Raw genomic sequence first — 16169 nt, 5'->3', positions numbered from 1 at the left:
AGGGAGAGGGATTGGAAACGGAGTCCAATAATCAATAAAAAAATTTTATTAATTGTTCCTACATAAAGGATTATAAAAAACTTTAGATAGCATTTTGAGGGCTTTTGTATAATTGCACAGCAACTGACTGTTCAATTATATCTTTTGTAGTAACCTGATTAGGGGCTGGGCACAGTGGCTCATGCCTGTAATCACAACACTTTGGGAGGCCGAGGTGGGCAGACCACTTGAGGTCAGGAGTTCAAGAACAGCCTGGCCAACAAGGTAAAATCCTGTCTCTGCTAAAAACACAAAAATTATCCAGGTGTGGTGACACATGCCTGTAGTCCAAGCTACTAGGGAAGCTGGGGCAGGATCCCTTGAACCCGGAAGGCGGAGTTTACAGTGAGCCGAGACCATGCCGCTGTACTCCAGTCTGGGGGACAGTGCAACACTCCATCTCAAAATTAAATAAATAAATAAATATAAAATAAAATAAAAATAAATAAAATAATATGTTTAGGGTAAATCAAGCGTTTCCTTGAATTCTGTGAGCTGTTAAGGCAAATTACCAAACAAGAAGGGAGTTGTGAAACCCCTAATTTGTATCCACGTCAGACAGAAGTGCAGATAATGTGGGGACTTACTACTTATGACTGGTGTCTGAAGTGGGGGCGGTCTTTTTAGGCTAAGCCTGTAACCTGGGGGTTTGCACTAACTCCAACTATTTAGTGTCAAAATTGAATTAAATTATAAGACACTCATTTGGTGTCTACAAAGAGTTGGATAATTGCTATGTGTAGAAAACCCACACATTTGGTGTGAGAAATACTGAGAGTAGAGGAAAATGAATTTTCCTTTTTCCATCTGTGAACACATTAATAAGATGGCCACTTCCAACTAAGGTGAGAGGCTTCAAGAAACCAAACCTGCCAATACCTTGATCTTGGACTTCCTAGCCTCCAGAAGTATGAGAAAATAAATTTCTGTTGTTCAAGCCACCCAGTCTGTGATAGTTTATTATGGCAGCCCTAGCAAATTAATGTGTATGCTTAAGCCTTACCTAAAATAACCACACCTAAAAAAGTGCAAGTATTAATCACGGTTCTGTCAATCCAGTGCACAGTTCTGTCAATCCAGTACTATATTAACCACATAATTTTTCTCTTTAATATATTCTGGCAATTATCATTTGCTGATTGCTTCATGTCATTCATATTATTTTCTCAATTATATTATAAACCCATTAGAAACAGTTTAATAATTTTATATCTTCTAGTGATAAGAACTGCCAATAATCATTTAAGATTTGACAAGTACCAAGCTAATTGTAATTGCATCACCTGTATTATGTCACTTAATTCTCCAAAACTTCTTTTTTTATTTTAATTTAACTAATTGTATCTGTATTTTGTAGATGGGAAAAGTGTAGTCAATAGAACTTAAAGAAGTTGCCTATGTTCACACAACTGGTAAACTGCAGAGGCTGGATTCTTACTCAGTCGTACTCCGGAACTCGTCTATAGAGCCTATGCTACTAATTATAATTCCTACCCAAAGCGCAGCACAATAATGACCTAGCATGTGGCAAGGCATATAAAATAGGTGCTTAGAAAATCTTGGGGCTATGAGAAACAATTTCAAATACAAAAACTTAACCTAAAATAATTAGAGTTATGTTTAAAATTAGGATACCTTACTTATAACTTGTGAAATATAGTCAGTATTTCTTCTCAAATTATAATGATTAAAATCTTGTGAATATTTTTAGCTAAAATAAAAAACTAAGAGTGACAACACATTTTAATAAATATTCTTTCAGAGCTGAGAACCCACTCTATCATCATTAAATAGCGGCAGTTCCTGCAAGTTTTTAAGGGTTATTGGAAGATGACTTTACTCGTCTTCATACAGTTTCACCTAAATTGTGAGTTCCAAAATAGCAAGAGTGTTTTCTATTTCATTTACTATTACTTATCTAAGACCTAAAATAGCACTTGACAGACTGTAGTTACCAGTAGATAATAGTGAAATGCATAATCAATAATTAATATAAATCAATAAATAATATAAATGAATTCCAACTATATCAGCTATTATTAAAGTAAGGGACAAGATGGATAAGAAACACTGAAAATATAATTTAAAAAAGCAACTGCTAAGTAAACTGCCTGGTGGGAAACAGACATAACAGAAAATAACAGTAGAAACTTTAAATCACCTTGTCGATATTTGGGTCACATCAAATTAAATGTGCTTCTTAGTTTCAAATTAAATGTCTTCATCTCTGTCCTTCACAATAATTTATAAACATAGACATATATGTATCCAAAAAATCTCACAAACTATTCCAGAATACTCATCCCGATTCTCATCTAACTTAATGTACTGCATATTTTACCTGTCTCGTATCCGGGCCTGTTTCACAGAATTTAAACACCACAAAGTTATGGATTTTTGTCAATTTTCTTGCCATAGTTCTTGGCTTGTAATCTTATGCTTATGAATTGGTAACTTATCTATGAAAGATGAGTTAAGTGAGTATCCCTTATCCAAAATGTTTAGGACCAAAAGTGTTTCAGATTTCAGATTTTTTGGGGGGCGGGGGTGGAATATTTGCATATATGTGATGAAATATCTCGGGGAAGGGGTGCGATTCTAACACAAAATTCATTTATGCTTTATATTCATCTTATACAAATAGCCTGAGGTAACTTTATTACAGATTTTTAATAATTTTGTGCATGAGACAAAGTTTTTGTACACTGAGCCATCAGAAAGCAAAGACATCATGTGTAGAATTTTCCACTTGTGACATCATGTCAACACTCAAAAAGTTTAAGATTTTGGAGCAGGAATACTCAATCTGCAGCACATTTTTTTACGTCTTTTCTCTCAAAGAAAGCATGTCAAGGGGGAGGACAGACATAGGCCTATGAATTGATACAGTAGGTATTTTCTTGTTGCCATTCTGATGTGTAAAACATATTATTACCAGTACAAATACCAACTCTCAAAATATTACTTTTATTTATGCACAATTGTCGTCTAAAGGACCACATTCCCAGATGTTTCAGGAAGATAATATTAGAATTTATGTTATTTATTGAGTAATGAATCATGGATTATTTAATAGGGCTCAGAAAAATTCAAAAATTTCATTCAGTAAAAAACAAATCCTAACTAAAATGATACATGATAGTCTTTCAGTGTCCTACAAATTTTTAAAAAGTTTACATGAAACCAAAAATTTAACTATATAATTAATCCAAATTTTTGCAAACCACATATATATGAAATATCTTTTATGTCTAATATTTGTGTATAGCTTTATTTGCATAGTCTACATAACAGTTCTCTCATCAGCCTCACTCTGTATAAGCACGAGTTAATATAGTACAGTTTTATATCACTATTAGAAATGTATAAAATAATAAGCTACTTTGGATATGGAGATTTTCCAAGGTGACTCTATTTTCTTGAATTATTTCTTTTATTAAATATTAATGATATGTAACATACAGAGTAAAGTCATGATAAGTTAGACAATTCACCTTGTGGCAAACCTTTACTCATTTCAAGATTAATCATCAAAAGCTCAGCAATACATTGAAAATATCTTATCACTAATTTGTAAATAAACACAAACATATCCTGTCAGTTAACAAATGAGCCATCAGTCATAGAAAATGTACTACCTACATCTTTTTGTTTGTTTGGTTTTTACTTCTTACTTTAACTTTCAATATACTATTTTTTTCAGTAAAATTTGTACTATAAAATATATAACTTATTTTTACATGTGATCATTTTTGTTATGATTTTTAAGATTCCCCAGAGACTATAGCTGTATACTCACATATGCATTTTTCTCTAACCGTGTAACTGAATCCACCTGGTATTTTTTATGAGGTTAAACTCATATGTAAAACTCATACATACATAAAAATGGTTAAACTCATACATACATAAAAATATGTATTTTTCTAAATAGTAATTTTTCCTATGCTTTTGATTTCAATTATTGCTAAAGATTCTTTATATTTTAAATATAAAGGCAAAAATTTTACTAGGGATTATTTCTTGGTTGTCAATTACTATTCTAGTAACATACTCTTTTCTCAACTGGAGGTTATTGTTTATTTTACTATATGTCAAGGTGAGTTCAGAAGGTGGATATTGATTTGAGATAAGGATGCTTTGGTCATATTTATAAACTGAAATATATATGAAGAAAAGAGAAATGTTAAGATACATGAGAGAGGATAATTTATATCAAAAAATATTAAATTAGGTTTAAAAATTGTTAGAACAAGGCTGACTCTTCCACCGAGACAAGTTGTAAAAAGGACATAGAGATGGTTCTAAGTGTATATATGTTTACACATGCATATAACAAAAAATTCAGACTTTAAATTTGATTATCTCACTTTCTGTGTAAATCAGGCAAAATAATTGTTGTTAGTTGTAAACAATCAAAATAGCAAGATTTAAAGAAGTATTAAACTGATGTTTTATAGTGATTTGGGCTTTAGAGAAGGAAGTATTATAGTGTTTAGCAAAAAACCAAAATCAATATATAATATTCATTCTTCTCTCTTGGCCTGAACAAAGTTCAAATTTGGTTGCTTATCAGTTGACAAATGCAAAATTGTGCTTTGTCATAGTTAATTCCCTCTGTAATTAGCAAAACGGGCCAGAAAAATCAATATTACTAGAAATGAACATTTATGTCACAATAGTGGAATAGATTCTGTAGAACAATATAACAAGCCACAAGGGAATACTTTGCTCTGGTTTTTTGTGTTCACTAGATAAGTAGAAACTTCAGTTCTATATTCAGTGGAATCAGAGAAGAAATCATTCCACATATTACCCAATTTGGTTGGAAAATCTTAGAAGGCTTTTTTTTGGTGTCATATTGTGTGTAAAGAGAGAATCAATTTCTATATTTTTGACAAGGAAATTAAAGATATAACAATGTGCTCTACAGTGTGTTAGGTAGAGACAGAATCTGTACTTGCATTTGGAATTTGCTTTAGATGATGTTGAAGATGATGATAATGATGTTGTTTTTAGTCCTTCAAATCAGTGTGATTTGAGTTACTTTCATTTTACTGGATATTTTTCCAGTTGTTGAACTTAAAGCTTGAGATTACTATACTAAATCTTGTATTAATACAAGATTAAATCTTGTAGAAGATTAAATATAATCTTCTAAGCTTTAATCTCACCAACAGAAGCAGTTATTTACACGACAATTCAGTTAATATACCTGCAAATATCTATTGATGTTTTTGTCTTTGACTTTTGTTAACTAATCTTAAGAAAAATTTAAATGGTTGATGTGTATATTTTGCTCAGAGCATAGTGAAAAAATTCCTAAAACAATTCGGAAGGTATGTATGAGGGATATTGGGATAAACAGGGACGGTGCAGATCTTCGGGGTTATGTTATTTTACTAACATCTAAATTTATTTTAGATACTTAACAAGGAGCTAGAGTGAGGCAATTGAGCTTTATTCATTGAGTACCAGGGAGGGAAAAACTTCAGTTCCGAAGATGTAAAACAGGTGTTGTGCAGTGACTCTTTTATTAGTATATTCTTAGTCTTTCTCTATCTATGTGGTTTAAAATTCCCAGATAGTAATTCTTCCCACATGACTTGCGTCTAATGTCTTGCTGCTGCAGCAGCAGTGAAGCTTAGCAATCTGCCTGTGTTCCTCACTGGTGTTGCTCTCACCATGTCGGCTCTGCTGCCTTCCCTTCCTGACTTTAATTTTTCCTACTTATATGATTCTCCATCTGCTTCCTTTTCTGGCGGCAAAGTGGCCCTGCCTATATGCTCCTTTGCATTCTGCCATCTTTCTAGTTTTGCTGTTGCTTTAACTATATTTTAAACATGTAGCACAGTTGATTGAAAACTGAAGAAATGTCTAGTGCTTGTTTAGATTTTTTGCAGAGAACAGTTAGTCTTTGCCACCAGCTAAACTGTGCTTTAAACCTAGGTGCAGAATCTTCTTGCAATATGTTTTAAGTAACCAAAATGGAAAATCCAAGCAAACTGTTGCCTGTGTTTAGCCTTGCGATTTAAAGACAGCTGGTAGAGATAAGCACTAACATAAATCTTGTCTGAATTCCCCAAACCCAGTAAATGAATTGTGAATTCTTTATTGCTTTTTCTAGATATTTAACCATAGGTTATTGTGATATAATGGAAAGCACAATGAATCTGAATTTAGAAAATCTAGGTTCATTGTCTTTACCCACTTATGTGATATATGACCTAGGGGATATAACCTAATCTGTCTATATCTTCCCCCATCTCTACCTTCACTTTGGACATAAGAACAATGAGGTTGAGAGAAAACATGCAATTTCCTGAAGTTTTCGAAGCAAGAAAGTGTCAGAGATATACATCAAATTAGGTTTTTTTGACTTCAAAACCTATACTCAATCAGGACACACAGTACTCAAGTCTGTTTTTTCAAAACTTTTAGTAATGATCCTTAAAAGTGATGCTTATTGCTAGAGTTCACCCATATGTGAACACTTGCATGACTTGTGACCAATTGCTATCTACCATTTATGATGCAATTTCTCTTTAGCCTATAACTGAATTCATGAGCCTCATTGTTATACTTCCCCACCACAAAAAAAATCCTGAATTATTTTTGCCCTGTGACCTTACATTTCTACTTCTTTTCTGAATTTCTTGCTGAACTTATGCCCATTCCAAATCACATGAAATTTATGTGGATCGGTTTTTATCAATTTATTTTACTGTCCCCACAGTTCTTCTGATACACTCACCATGATGTTGTCACTCACTCTCTTTTCAAAATTTCAAATTCACTTGCCCTTTTTTCCTTTCACTACATTACATAACAAAACGCTAATCCTGGATAATCCAACTATCTACATTGTCTTGCCCACAATTGGCCGGCTGAGCATTTATGATATAATATAAATACTATAAGAATATTTAACATCTATATACTTAATTGAGCATATTTACAACTCTAGATTCTTAACAGTCTTAACTAGACCGTCGATCCCACTGAATGAGTATATTTGCCTGAATGTTTTTATTTTTCACTTTTCGTAAGTTTTAAATCCTCCTAAAGTATCATCAAACCTCCAATAAATCTTATTTCTTTCTCAAAAAATGATTTTATATACTACTTCACAGTAAAAAGCAAAAATAAAAACTAAACAAATAGATGGGAACTATTTCGATATCCAAAAGATATAACACAAATCTACCGATATTTGTATTTTTTGTCCTGTCCTTCCTTCTCTTTTCTTCCTGTTAAAATGTAGGAGGATTGATACAGATTATGTAAATTGCCAAAAGTCACACAAATAGTGGAACAAGAATTTGAACTTGACCTTGAGATGGTGAAGTTTGTATGTCAACATGACACAGCTTAGTATGCTTGGATAGTTGGTAAAACATTATTCCAGGTGTGTTTGTGAGGGTGTTTTTGGAACAGGATAATACTTGAATTGATAGATTGAATAAAGAAGATTACCCTCACCAGTGGTGGCAGGCATATTACAATCATTTGAGGGCCTGAATAGTGCAAAATTGCTTCCTACTTGAACTGGGATGTCCATTTTGTCTTGTTTTCAGATGTTGGTGCTGTTGCTTTAGGACCTTCAGACCTGGATGGGGATGTATGATAAGGATCCTGGTTCTCAGGCCTTCTGGTGTGCACTGTAGCTACACGTCCAGCTTTCCTGTGCTGTCAGTTTGGAGACAGCAGGTCATGAGACTTCACTGCATTCATAATTATGTGAGCCAGTTTGTCATGGTAAATATGTATGTATGCATGTATGTATCCATCCATCCTGTTGATTCTGTTTCTCTGGAGAACGCTGATTAAAACACCTCTCTGCCTTCAGAACACTTTTTCTTTCCTCTGACGTATTAATACTTTGAATTTTATACAGAGATACTACATGAGCAGATGTGGCAACATTATTGAATATAAAATGGTCAATTTTGCTGCATCACCCAATTTTCTTACTCTGATAAAAACTATAATGTAAGAAATGAGATAATAATTATAAGTGATTATGACAAGTGTAATAATAACATCACTTTTATGAGGAAATAAGGAAAAGCAATAATTGATAATGAAATAAAAACTAATGATCAACATACCTTTGCTGTGGTCAATAATTTAACTTGATGTTTAAGAAAGCCAGTTTTATTTCTTTGAAGCTCCAAAGGATCTACTGCAATGTGATTTATTTCTGAAACACTGTGAAATTAATGAAAATATTATTTGTAGGGAAAAATGAGTTTACTTGCATTTGTAATAGGCTTTGCCAGAAGCAGCAGCTGTGCCTGTGTCAAGAATATTTCATGCTGAAAAATGGAAGGTTGATTTCTGCTGTTTTTCCTTTCTTTCCCCTTATTTTTGCCATTTATCATTTTGATGAAAAAGGGAATAATTTTAATTGTTTAATTATAACATGGGGGAAGAATAATAGTGTGCCTAGAAATGCAGCTATGTCCAATTCAGTTTTAATATAATTTAGGATGATTATCCCAGTCACTTGAGTTTGCCCCAGTACTGTTAATTGTAAAAGATCAATCAATCCTAACTATTAAATTCATATGAAAATCAGTTTCTGCTCTTCAGAAAAATGTCAGAATCTTATTAAGGAGGTAAGTTATGCTCTGATGTGTTCCAGAATTAAGAAATAGGTGCAGAAATGGATACTTCCGGCATTTTCTATGAGCGCTTTCTACAGATTATCTTTGTTTCATTGCTCAGTACACCTTAGGAATAAATGTTTAACCTGTTTCGTATTATCCACAAAATTTTGAGTAAAATGATTAAATGTCCTCCAACAGTCATGTGATCTGTGATATCCCTGCCCCATGCAGAAGAAAAACATATGTATATAAAATTACAAAAATGAAAGACAATATTGAGTTTATGTTATATTATACTTATATTACACCAGCATTAGGTAATTTTGCTTGAACATTCTTTTCTAATGCCCTCCAAGCAAGTATTTACCTGTGCTTTTTGAATTTTAGAAGGATTCGACATCAAACTTCCCAGTTTCAGTTGCTTAATTTCATCACATACCAGTTTATCTTTTTGAACATTAGTACACAAACTGACTCAAGTATACTTGCGTCCCTCCCATTTTTTATTATTTCTCAAAGAGCTATTATTTCTCAAAAGTGTTTCTTAAAATATACTTGTAGGTTCTCTTTTCCTGGAGAAAGAGCTCTGAATTCAAAAGATCTGTCTTTAAGTCCTGGGTCTGCTTCTTAACTCATCCAGGTCTTTAGGTAAGTCAGGTACAGTTGCTGTTTTCATCTGTAGAATAGAAATAAGAATACATTTCTCAGACAATTATTTAACAGTTATATGGAAAAAGGTCTGGGCTATGGCATAGTATTTGAAAAAAGAATACAGGATATGGATAATAGTAAATCACTATATATATGTAAATCATTGTGTTAATGAGGATCTGTTAGTATCCTTGAACACCAAATGTCTAGACTAAGTGTTTGGGCATTGTTTTATTTTATCTTACTATTATTATTATTTTGAGACAGAGTCTCACTCTGTTGCCCAGGCTGGAGGGCAGTAGCACACAATCTTGGCTCACTGCAACCTCTGCCTCCTGGGTTCAAGCAATTCTCCTGCCTTAGCCTCCCTAGTAGCTGGGACTATAGGCACACACCACCACATCCAGCTAATTTTTAGAGTTTTAGTAGAGATGGGGTTTCCCCATGTTGGCCAGACTGGTCTTGAACTCCTGACCTCGTGATCCACCCACCTCAGCCTCCCAAAGTCCTGGATTACAGACATAAGCCACTGTGCCCGGCCATGTTTTGGCCTTATTTTATTAGAGTCAATGGCTTTTTAAGTGTCTGTATTTATCTTGGGCTCAAATTTCCTTTATTTAATGATTTAATTTTTCAGTTTGAAGGTGATTCTCTCCTTCTCCCAACTCCTGTCTCTCTCTCTTGCCACTGATGATAGAAAATACATAAGAATAGATTTTTTCTATCTTTTCTGAATTCCCTGCTAACCTTGCCTAAAGCTTTAAGATGAGCCATTATTAGCTAATGTTAGCCTCAAATCTATATGTAAACGAATACCATGTGCAACACTCATTTCATTGTGATATTTTAAACTTTTTTAAACATATTTTTAAATACTTGATTCTTACTTAGAAAGCCTTTATGTCCCAGTGTTTGTGCTGGTTAATAGCAAAGATACATAAACAGAGAGATTCACTCTTATGCATTTGCAATGGTCTCATTAAAAATTCAAGTATGTTCTTTTAAATTTAGACTACTACAAATTATTTGTCTTTCATTCAAAAAGTGAACTATTATGTACCCAGTATTAGTAATGTAAAGATGAAGCATACAATTTTTAAAATATATCCAGTAGATAACTGTCTCATGGGAAAGAGAAATTGACTATTATGATTTATGATATAGAAGCAGAGAAAATAACAGCTCTGATTGAGTAAGTCTGATGGATTGAGAGGAGTTTTCCCAGAGGAAGAGACATTTGAGCAGGGTTGAAGAGGATGAACAAAAGGAAAAGCAACAAAAGTATTAGAGATCCCGAGGTAAAGGAAACAATGCAAATATGAGAAACAAATCTACATGAGCATAAGCAGCAGAGATGAGGCAATAGAAAGCCATACACTTTTGATATATCTCCCACCCCCAACCTCCAGCTTTTGCATAAGTATTGGCAAGAGTGAAGAGGAAGCTGAAGGCTTCATTTCAGCAGTCCCTTTATCCCTGCTGGGTCAGTCATCAAGAGAAGCCCGTGACTCTCATATGCATTACTAAATCTTATCTTTCTTCTGGGCCTTATCCCCCACCCTTATTTTTTAGAATGTGTGGTCTGTTACTGTCAAATGTTCTATATCCCAATGCTTTCTCAGAAAATTCCTTTTACTATCTTGCTCTTATGGAAATATGATTCTCCCTTGAAGACATTGTTGTCCTGGATTCTCATACAAATGGTGACTATTTTATCTTAACATTTGTAAGCAATACCTGGCACAGAATATTAATGATGATGGATCTATTTGGAACATATAATCGGGATTATCAATTATTCTTTCTTGAAGCACTTTATCTGTCTAATTTTCCCTGTGCTCACTGATTCTATTACTCAGTCTCTTATGTGAGCTGCTTCACATCTGCCCGTCCTTTGATTTGAGTGTATCAGTGGCATCTTGAAACCCCTATGTATCTCGTATCTCCCCTTGAACTTTCTCTCTCTCTCTCTCTTTTTTTTTTTTTTTTTTTTTGAGACAGAATTTCACTCTTGTTGCCCAGGCTGGAGTGCAATGGCGCCACCTCGGCTCACCACAACCTCCACCTCCTGAGTTCAAGGAATTCTCCTACCCCAGCCTCCCGAGTAACTGTGATTACAGGCATGAGCCACCGCACCCAGGTAATTTTTTGTATTTTTAGTAGACAGGGGGTTTCTCCATGCTGGTCAGGCTGGTCTTGAACTGCTGACCTCAGGTGACAGGCCCACCTCAACCTCCCAAAGGACTGAGATTACAGGCATGAGCCACCACGCCCGGCCACTTTCTCTTTTTGATATGGCTCTTATTTCATTAATGACAGCAAATCCAGTTGATCAGGTATTAATGCATGGGTTTATCCTTGACTCTTCTTTTACTTTCACACCCCAAATCCAATTTTTTGGCAAATATTTCCAGCTTGGCCTTCAACATAAACCCAGAATTTGACTATTTGTATCTATCCACCTTCCATCTTCCTGGTCTAAGTCAGCATCCCCTCTCTTCTGGATTATTGTAATAGTCCTCAGGACTTCATGCTTCTGTCCTTGCCTTTTTCATCCTTGAATCAATTCTCAGCAGGGCAGCAAGAGTGATGTTTTTCAGTGATGGATAGATCATATCAGCCTTTAAAACTCTCAAGTGGTTTTCCACATCATCCAAAGAAAAACCCAGAGTCTTCAATGCCTTGCCTGTACTGGCCATCCATTATAACTCTGACTTCACCATCTAACATTATCCCCCTTGTCATTCTCATTTAGCCACAGTGGCTTGCTTTCTGGTCCTCAAATGCTCACATTCCACGTTGGTTCTCAGCTTTGCAGTTGATGTTCCATCTGCCTGGACTCTCTTGTCCAGATATCTGTAAGTTCATTCCCTTGATCACTTCTGGTCTTTGCCCAGACATGTCAGTAAAGTCTTTTGGAATCATCTTATTAATTGTACAAACACCCTCCCAAGAGGCACATAATCCCTCTAGCTCTATTCTATTGTGTTTGTCACTAAACAATTCCTTATTTTGATTTTGTTTTTATTTGTTGACTAGCATGTGAGCTCTATGATGGCAATTATTTTTGTCTGTTTAATCACAACAGGAGTTCAAAATATTTTTAACAATTAAAAATAAAAGGGATAAAATACATATTTTTAAAAACAGTAAACATCAAAACTATGAAAAATGACTAGAAAATTTAACAAAAAATACATATGTAATTTGCACAAATTAAAAATCATTGAATTTAAAATGCAATGAGAAATGGAAAGTTGCCCACATTGCTGTAAATCCCCCTTGTTTTGCCTTCTAATCACTCCCCATTGTTTCTTCCCCAAAGGCAACGGTTATCCTGATATTTAACATCAAAGTTATTTTTGCTTTTCTTGCTTAATTTTATAGAAATGAGACCATATATTATGCATTTTTACATTGCTGCCATTTTCTTCCCAAGATTAATTTGTGGGATACATCTACTTTGTTGTATGCAGTTATAGTTTATATAATTTTATTGTTATATAATATTTTATTTATTAAATATGCAGCTGCCTCTCTATTCTAATGTTAATGAATAATTCTATGGTTTCAAATTATTTGACTATTGTTAATAATATTATGGGCTTTCTTGTACATGTCTTTGGTCACTGCATAGGAAGACAGTATCTTGAGGCACACTAAGAAGAGCCTCTGCTGGAAAGGTAATCTACATTTTTGTAACCTATGGGGTATTTAAAGGTGCCCTCCCTAAATTCTTATTCCACTTGGCCTCAATTATAACAAATCTCAGTTTATGGGAATAATTGAGGATTCTTTCAGTGACTATAGCCTGTAATCTTTCATTGTAATGAGTTGTTTCTTATCCTTCAAATTTGAATTGATTCAAGCCTCTCTTTTATGAGTATCTCTTTATAAAAAGCATGAAGTGTTAACAGAATATGCAAGGTTATGATGAAATGAACCCTACCTACCTTAAATTAAAATAAAATAGAAAACTAGCCATATTCTAATACAAGAGCAGCCATTTTATAAAAAAATCATACTCATAAAACCAAGAACACAGTGTTGTTACAGATCATTGCAAAGTAACATGAATAACTCAGGGTCAGAGAGACAGAAAACATTTTCTGAGTGTCCCCTTGCCACTATTCCATGTAATCTGTGATAGAGTCCATAGCATGTGAAACTAAACTCAGCTGAAAAGAAAATCAGAAGGTTAATATTGGCATTATACCTTTTTACAGATGCAGGAAAATTTCGACAATGCAAATATCTCTCAGAGAATATCAATGATTAAGATACTTTATATTTGTACAGTGATTATACACACATTTAACAATATGTTACACTAAACAAACTATGCATCCACCCATACTCCATGTAATCCTTAATACAGTACTTGGATAAAGGTATTCTTATTTTTATTCAATGTAAGAGAGAACCTTACATCTGTAACACATTTTCCACTCCCACTCCATCGTCCACAGAGGAGGGATCTGAGCAAACAGAGAGGCTCTCCCACTTGTGAAAAGTGACATAATTTTCTCTGGTAAGATTTCTGAATGTAATTGAGAAAAAAGAATTTAAGGGCAATAAGACCTATGAAGGCGGGGCATGGTGGCTCAGGCCTGTAATCTCAGCACTTTGGGGGGTGAGGCGAAAGTATTACCTGAGGTTAGGAGTTTGAGACCAGCCTGGCCAACATGGTGAAACCCCGTCTCTACCAGAAATACAAAAATTAGCCAGGCATGGTGTCGCATGCATAGTCCCAGCTACTTAGGAGGCTGAAGCAGGAGAATCGCTTGAACCCAGGAGGGGGGTGTTGCAGTGAGCCAAGATCCCACCACTGCACTCCAGAGCAAGACTCCATCTCAAATTAAAAAAAAAAACAGGCATATGAAGCAAATAAATACTGATCCCATTGTGACAGATAAGAATCTTGAGAAGCTAGAATAATATTCCCTTATTCTTTTCTTCACTATTTATTCACCCAATATTTTCAAAACACTATGGTGTATCAGGCACTGTTCTTGGTGCTAGAACTATAAAAAGAACAAGATAAAATACTTGCCTAATAAAAATTGTGTGCAGTTACTGAAGACAGGTAATATATTTGATAGCATTGGTTACATAAGAAACCATTCCAAAATTTAAGGACTTAAAAAGTCAACTATTATTTAGCTTATAGTTCTCCAGGTTGACAATTTGGCTCAGGCCCAGCTAGTTGTTCATCCTGCTCTTGATCTGGTTCATCTAATCTCAATTGTGTTTGTTCATGTATCTTCTGAGCTGGTGGGGCTGCTGGTTAATGATGGTCTTGCCTAGGAGGGCTGGGGTAAATGGACATCACTTCACCTAGTCTCTAAGCACATAGCAGGCTAGGCTGCAATTGTTTATTTACATGTTGTCAAGATTTCCAGAGTAGCATCAGAGCAAGCATCAGTGTTAAAGCACTTCCTAGGTCACTATTTATCTCATATTGCCTGCTAGCCTATTGGCCCAAGCAAGCGAAAGTGTTAGTTTATGAAAGTCCTTGTGTCAGGGGCTATTCAAGGGGATTAGTATAGGGAAATATAAACAAACGAGAGAATTGTCATTGCAGCAATGTCACATGGATAGTAAATAGGTACATAAGTAAATAAAAATATACCTTTAGCTGAGAAATATCAGGGTTTCTAGAAGAGTTAACCATTTGATGACCTTAAAATGGCCAAGTATAAACTTGAAGTTATAAGGCATTTTTAAGGCATTCTGTTTCCTCAGAGTTTTGCAACAAGAGATAATTTAAAAAGTAATAGAATAGATATACATATATACACACACACACAACTGCTTGCGCAATGATTATTAAAGATGCTTTTAAAACTCTATAAAATACAATTATACTGGTAGAGAAGCAAATTTAAATATATTATTAGAAAACAATAAGACAAGTTATCATAAGTCATCAGAATTATCAATTTCACCACAATAAGTTGAGTCTTTCCTACTATGTAGCAAAAAACAATTCAACCCCACCCTTATGACATATAGAAGCACCTGGTCTCTTTCAAAATGAAATACTTAAAGATGCTATGAGAAAACTTTCATTTCTTAGCTTGTCACTGAGATGAAACAGACACTGCAGTTGATGCAAGCACAACTTATTACAAATGTCATAGACATTTTTCTTACAAATTTTATCGTTCATTCAAAAATCCCTCAAGCATAAATTATGTATGTAATAATGGAAAGTGGAGAAGAGTTTATTCTCTGTGCTTAGTAGAGAGGCTTTATAATCTCCATGTCTATTCCACTAATAAATGATGCTTTTTTCAATTCACTGATAAGAATACTTTCATTTTTTTTCAAGAATGAGCAAGAAATAATAATGGCAAATACAAAGCAGATAGTTCCTTTTATTCATATTGACTGAACATGTGTAAGAGAGTTGACAACAGCTTAGGTAAAGTGGAAAGCCCTCGGTGTAGTTCATAAAAACATTCCACTAGAATATAAAGGTTGTTTCCTAAATAAGTAATGTTGAGAAAGTCTTTTAAGCTTCCAGGGTCTAATCTTCCTCATTTCTTAAAAAAGTGATTATAAAAATCAAATATAATACTGTATAATCTGAGAAGTTACCAAGTATCTTCTTTATTATTTTTAAATTAGTTTATAAATTTATACCACATTCGACTTACTCTACTAAGTATAAGCAAATCACATTGAGAATTACAAAAATTCCAGATGCATAGATCCCTCACAGACTCTATATACTCCAGTGGGAAATATGAAGGACTTAAGTTGTTAACCATAATATCAACATAAGGACAATATGAATGGGAATATTCAGTAAATTAATTATGTCACAGAAATATGTGACATAATTAATAATTATAATTATAA

General features: G+C 34.1%; 1 long non-coding RNA gene across 1 annotated transcript in view; it reads left to right on the top strand.

The window, feature by feature from the left end:
• Positions 1 to 8149, top strand: part of LOC130541489 (uncharacterized) — a 69173-nt gene extending 61024 nt beyond the window's left edge. The window contains exons 2-3 of the long non-coding RNA XR_008955544.2: positions 1802 to 1906; positions 7617 to 8149. This is a non-coding gene — a long non-coding RNA (uncharacterized LOC130541489). The remainder of the gene's footprint in view (positions 1 to 1801; positions 1907 to 7616) is intronic.
• Positions 8150 to 16169: the final 8020 nt, after the last annotated feature.

Source organism: Pan paniscus, chromosome 3 (assembly GCF_029289425.2).
Source record: "Pan paniscus chromosome 3, NHGRI_mPanPan1-v2.0_pri, whole genome shotgun sequence".
Classification (NCBI taxonomy): Eukaryota; Metazoa; Chordata; class Mammalia; order Primates; family Hominidae; genus Pan; species Pan paniscus.
This window is presented reverse-complemented; position numbering and strand designations above follow the sequence as displayed.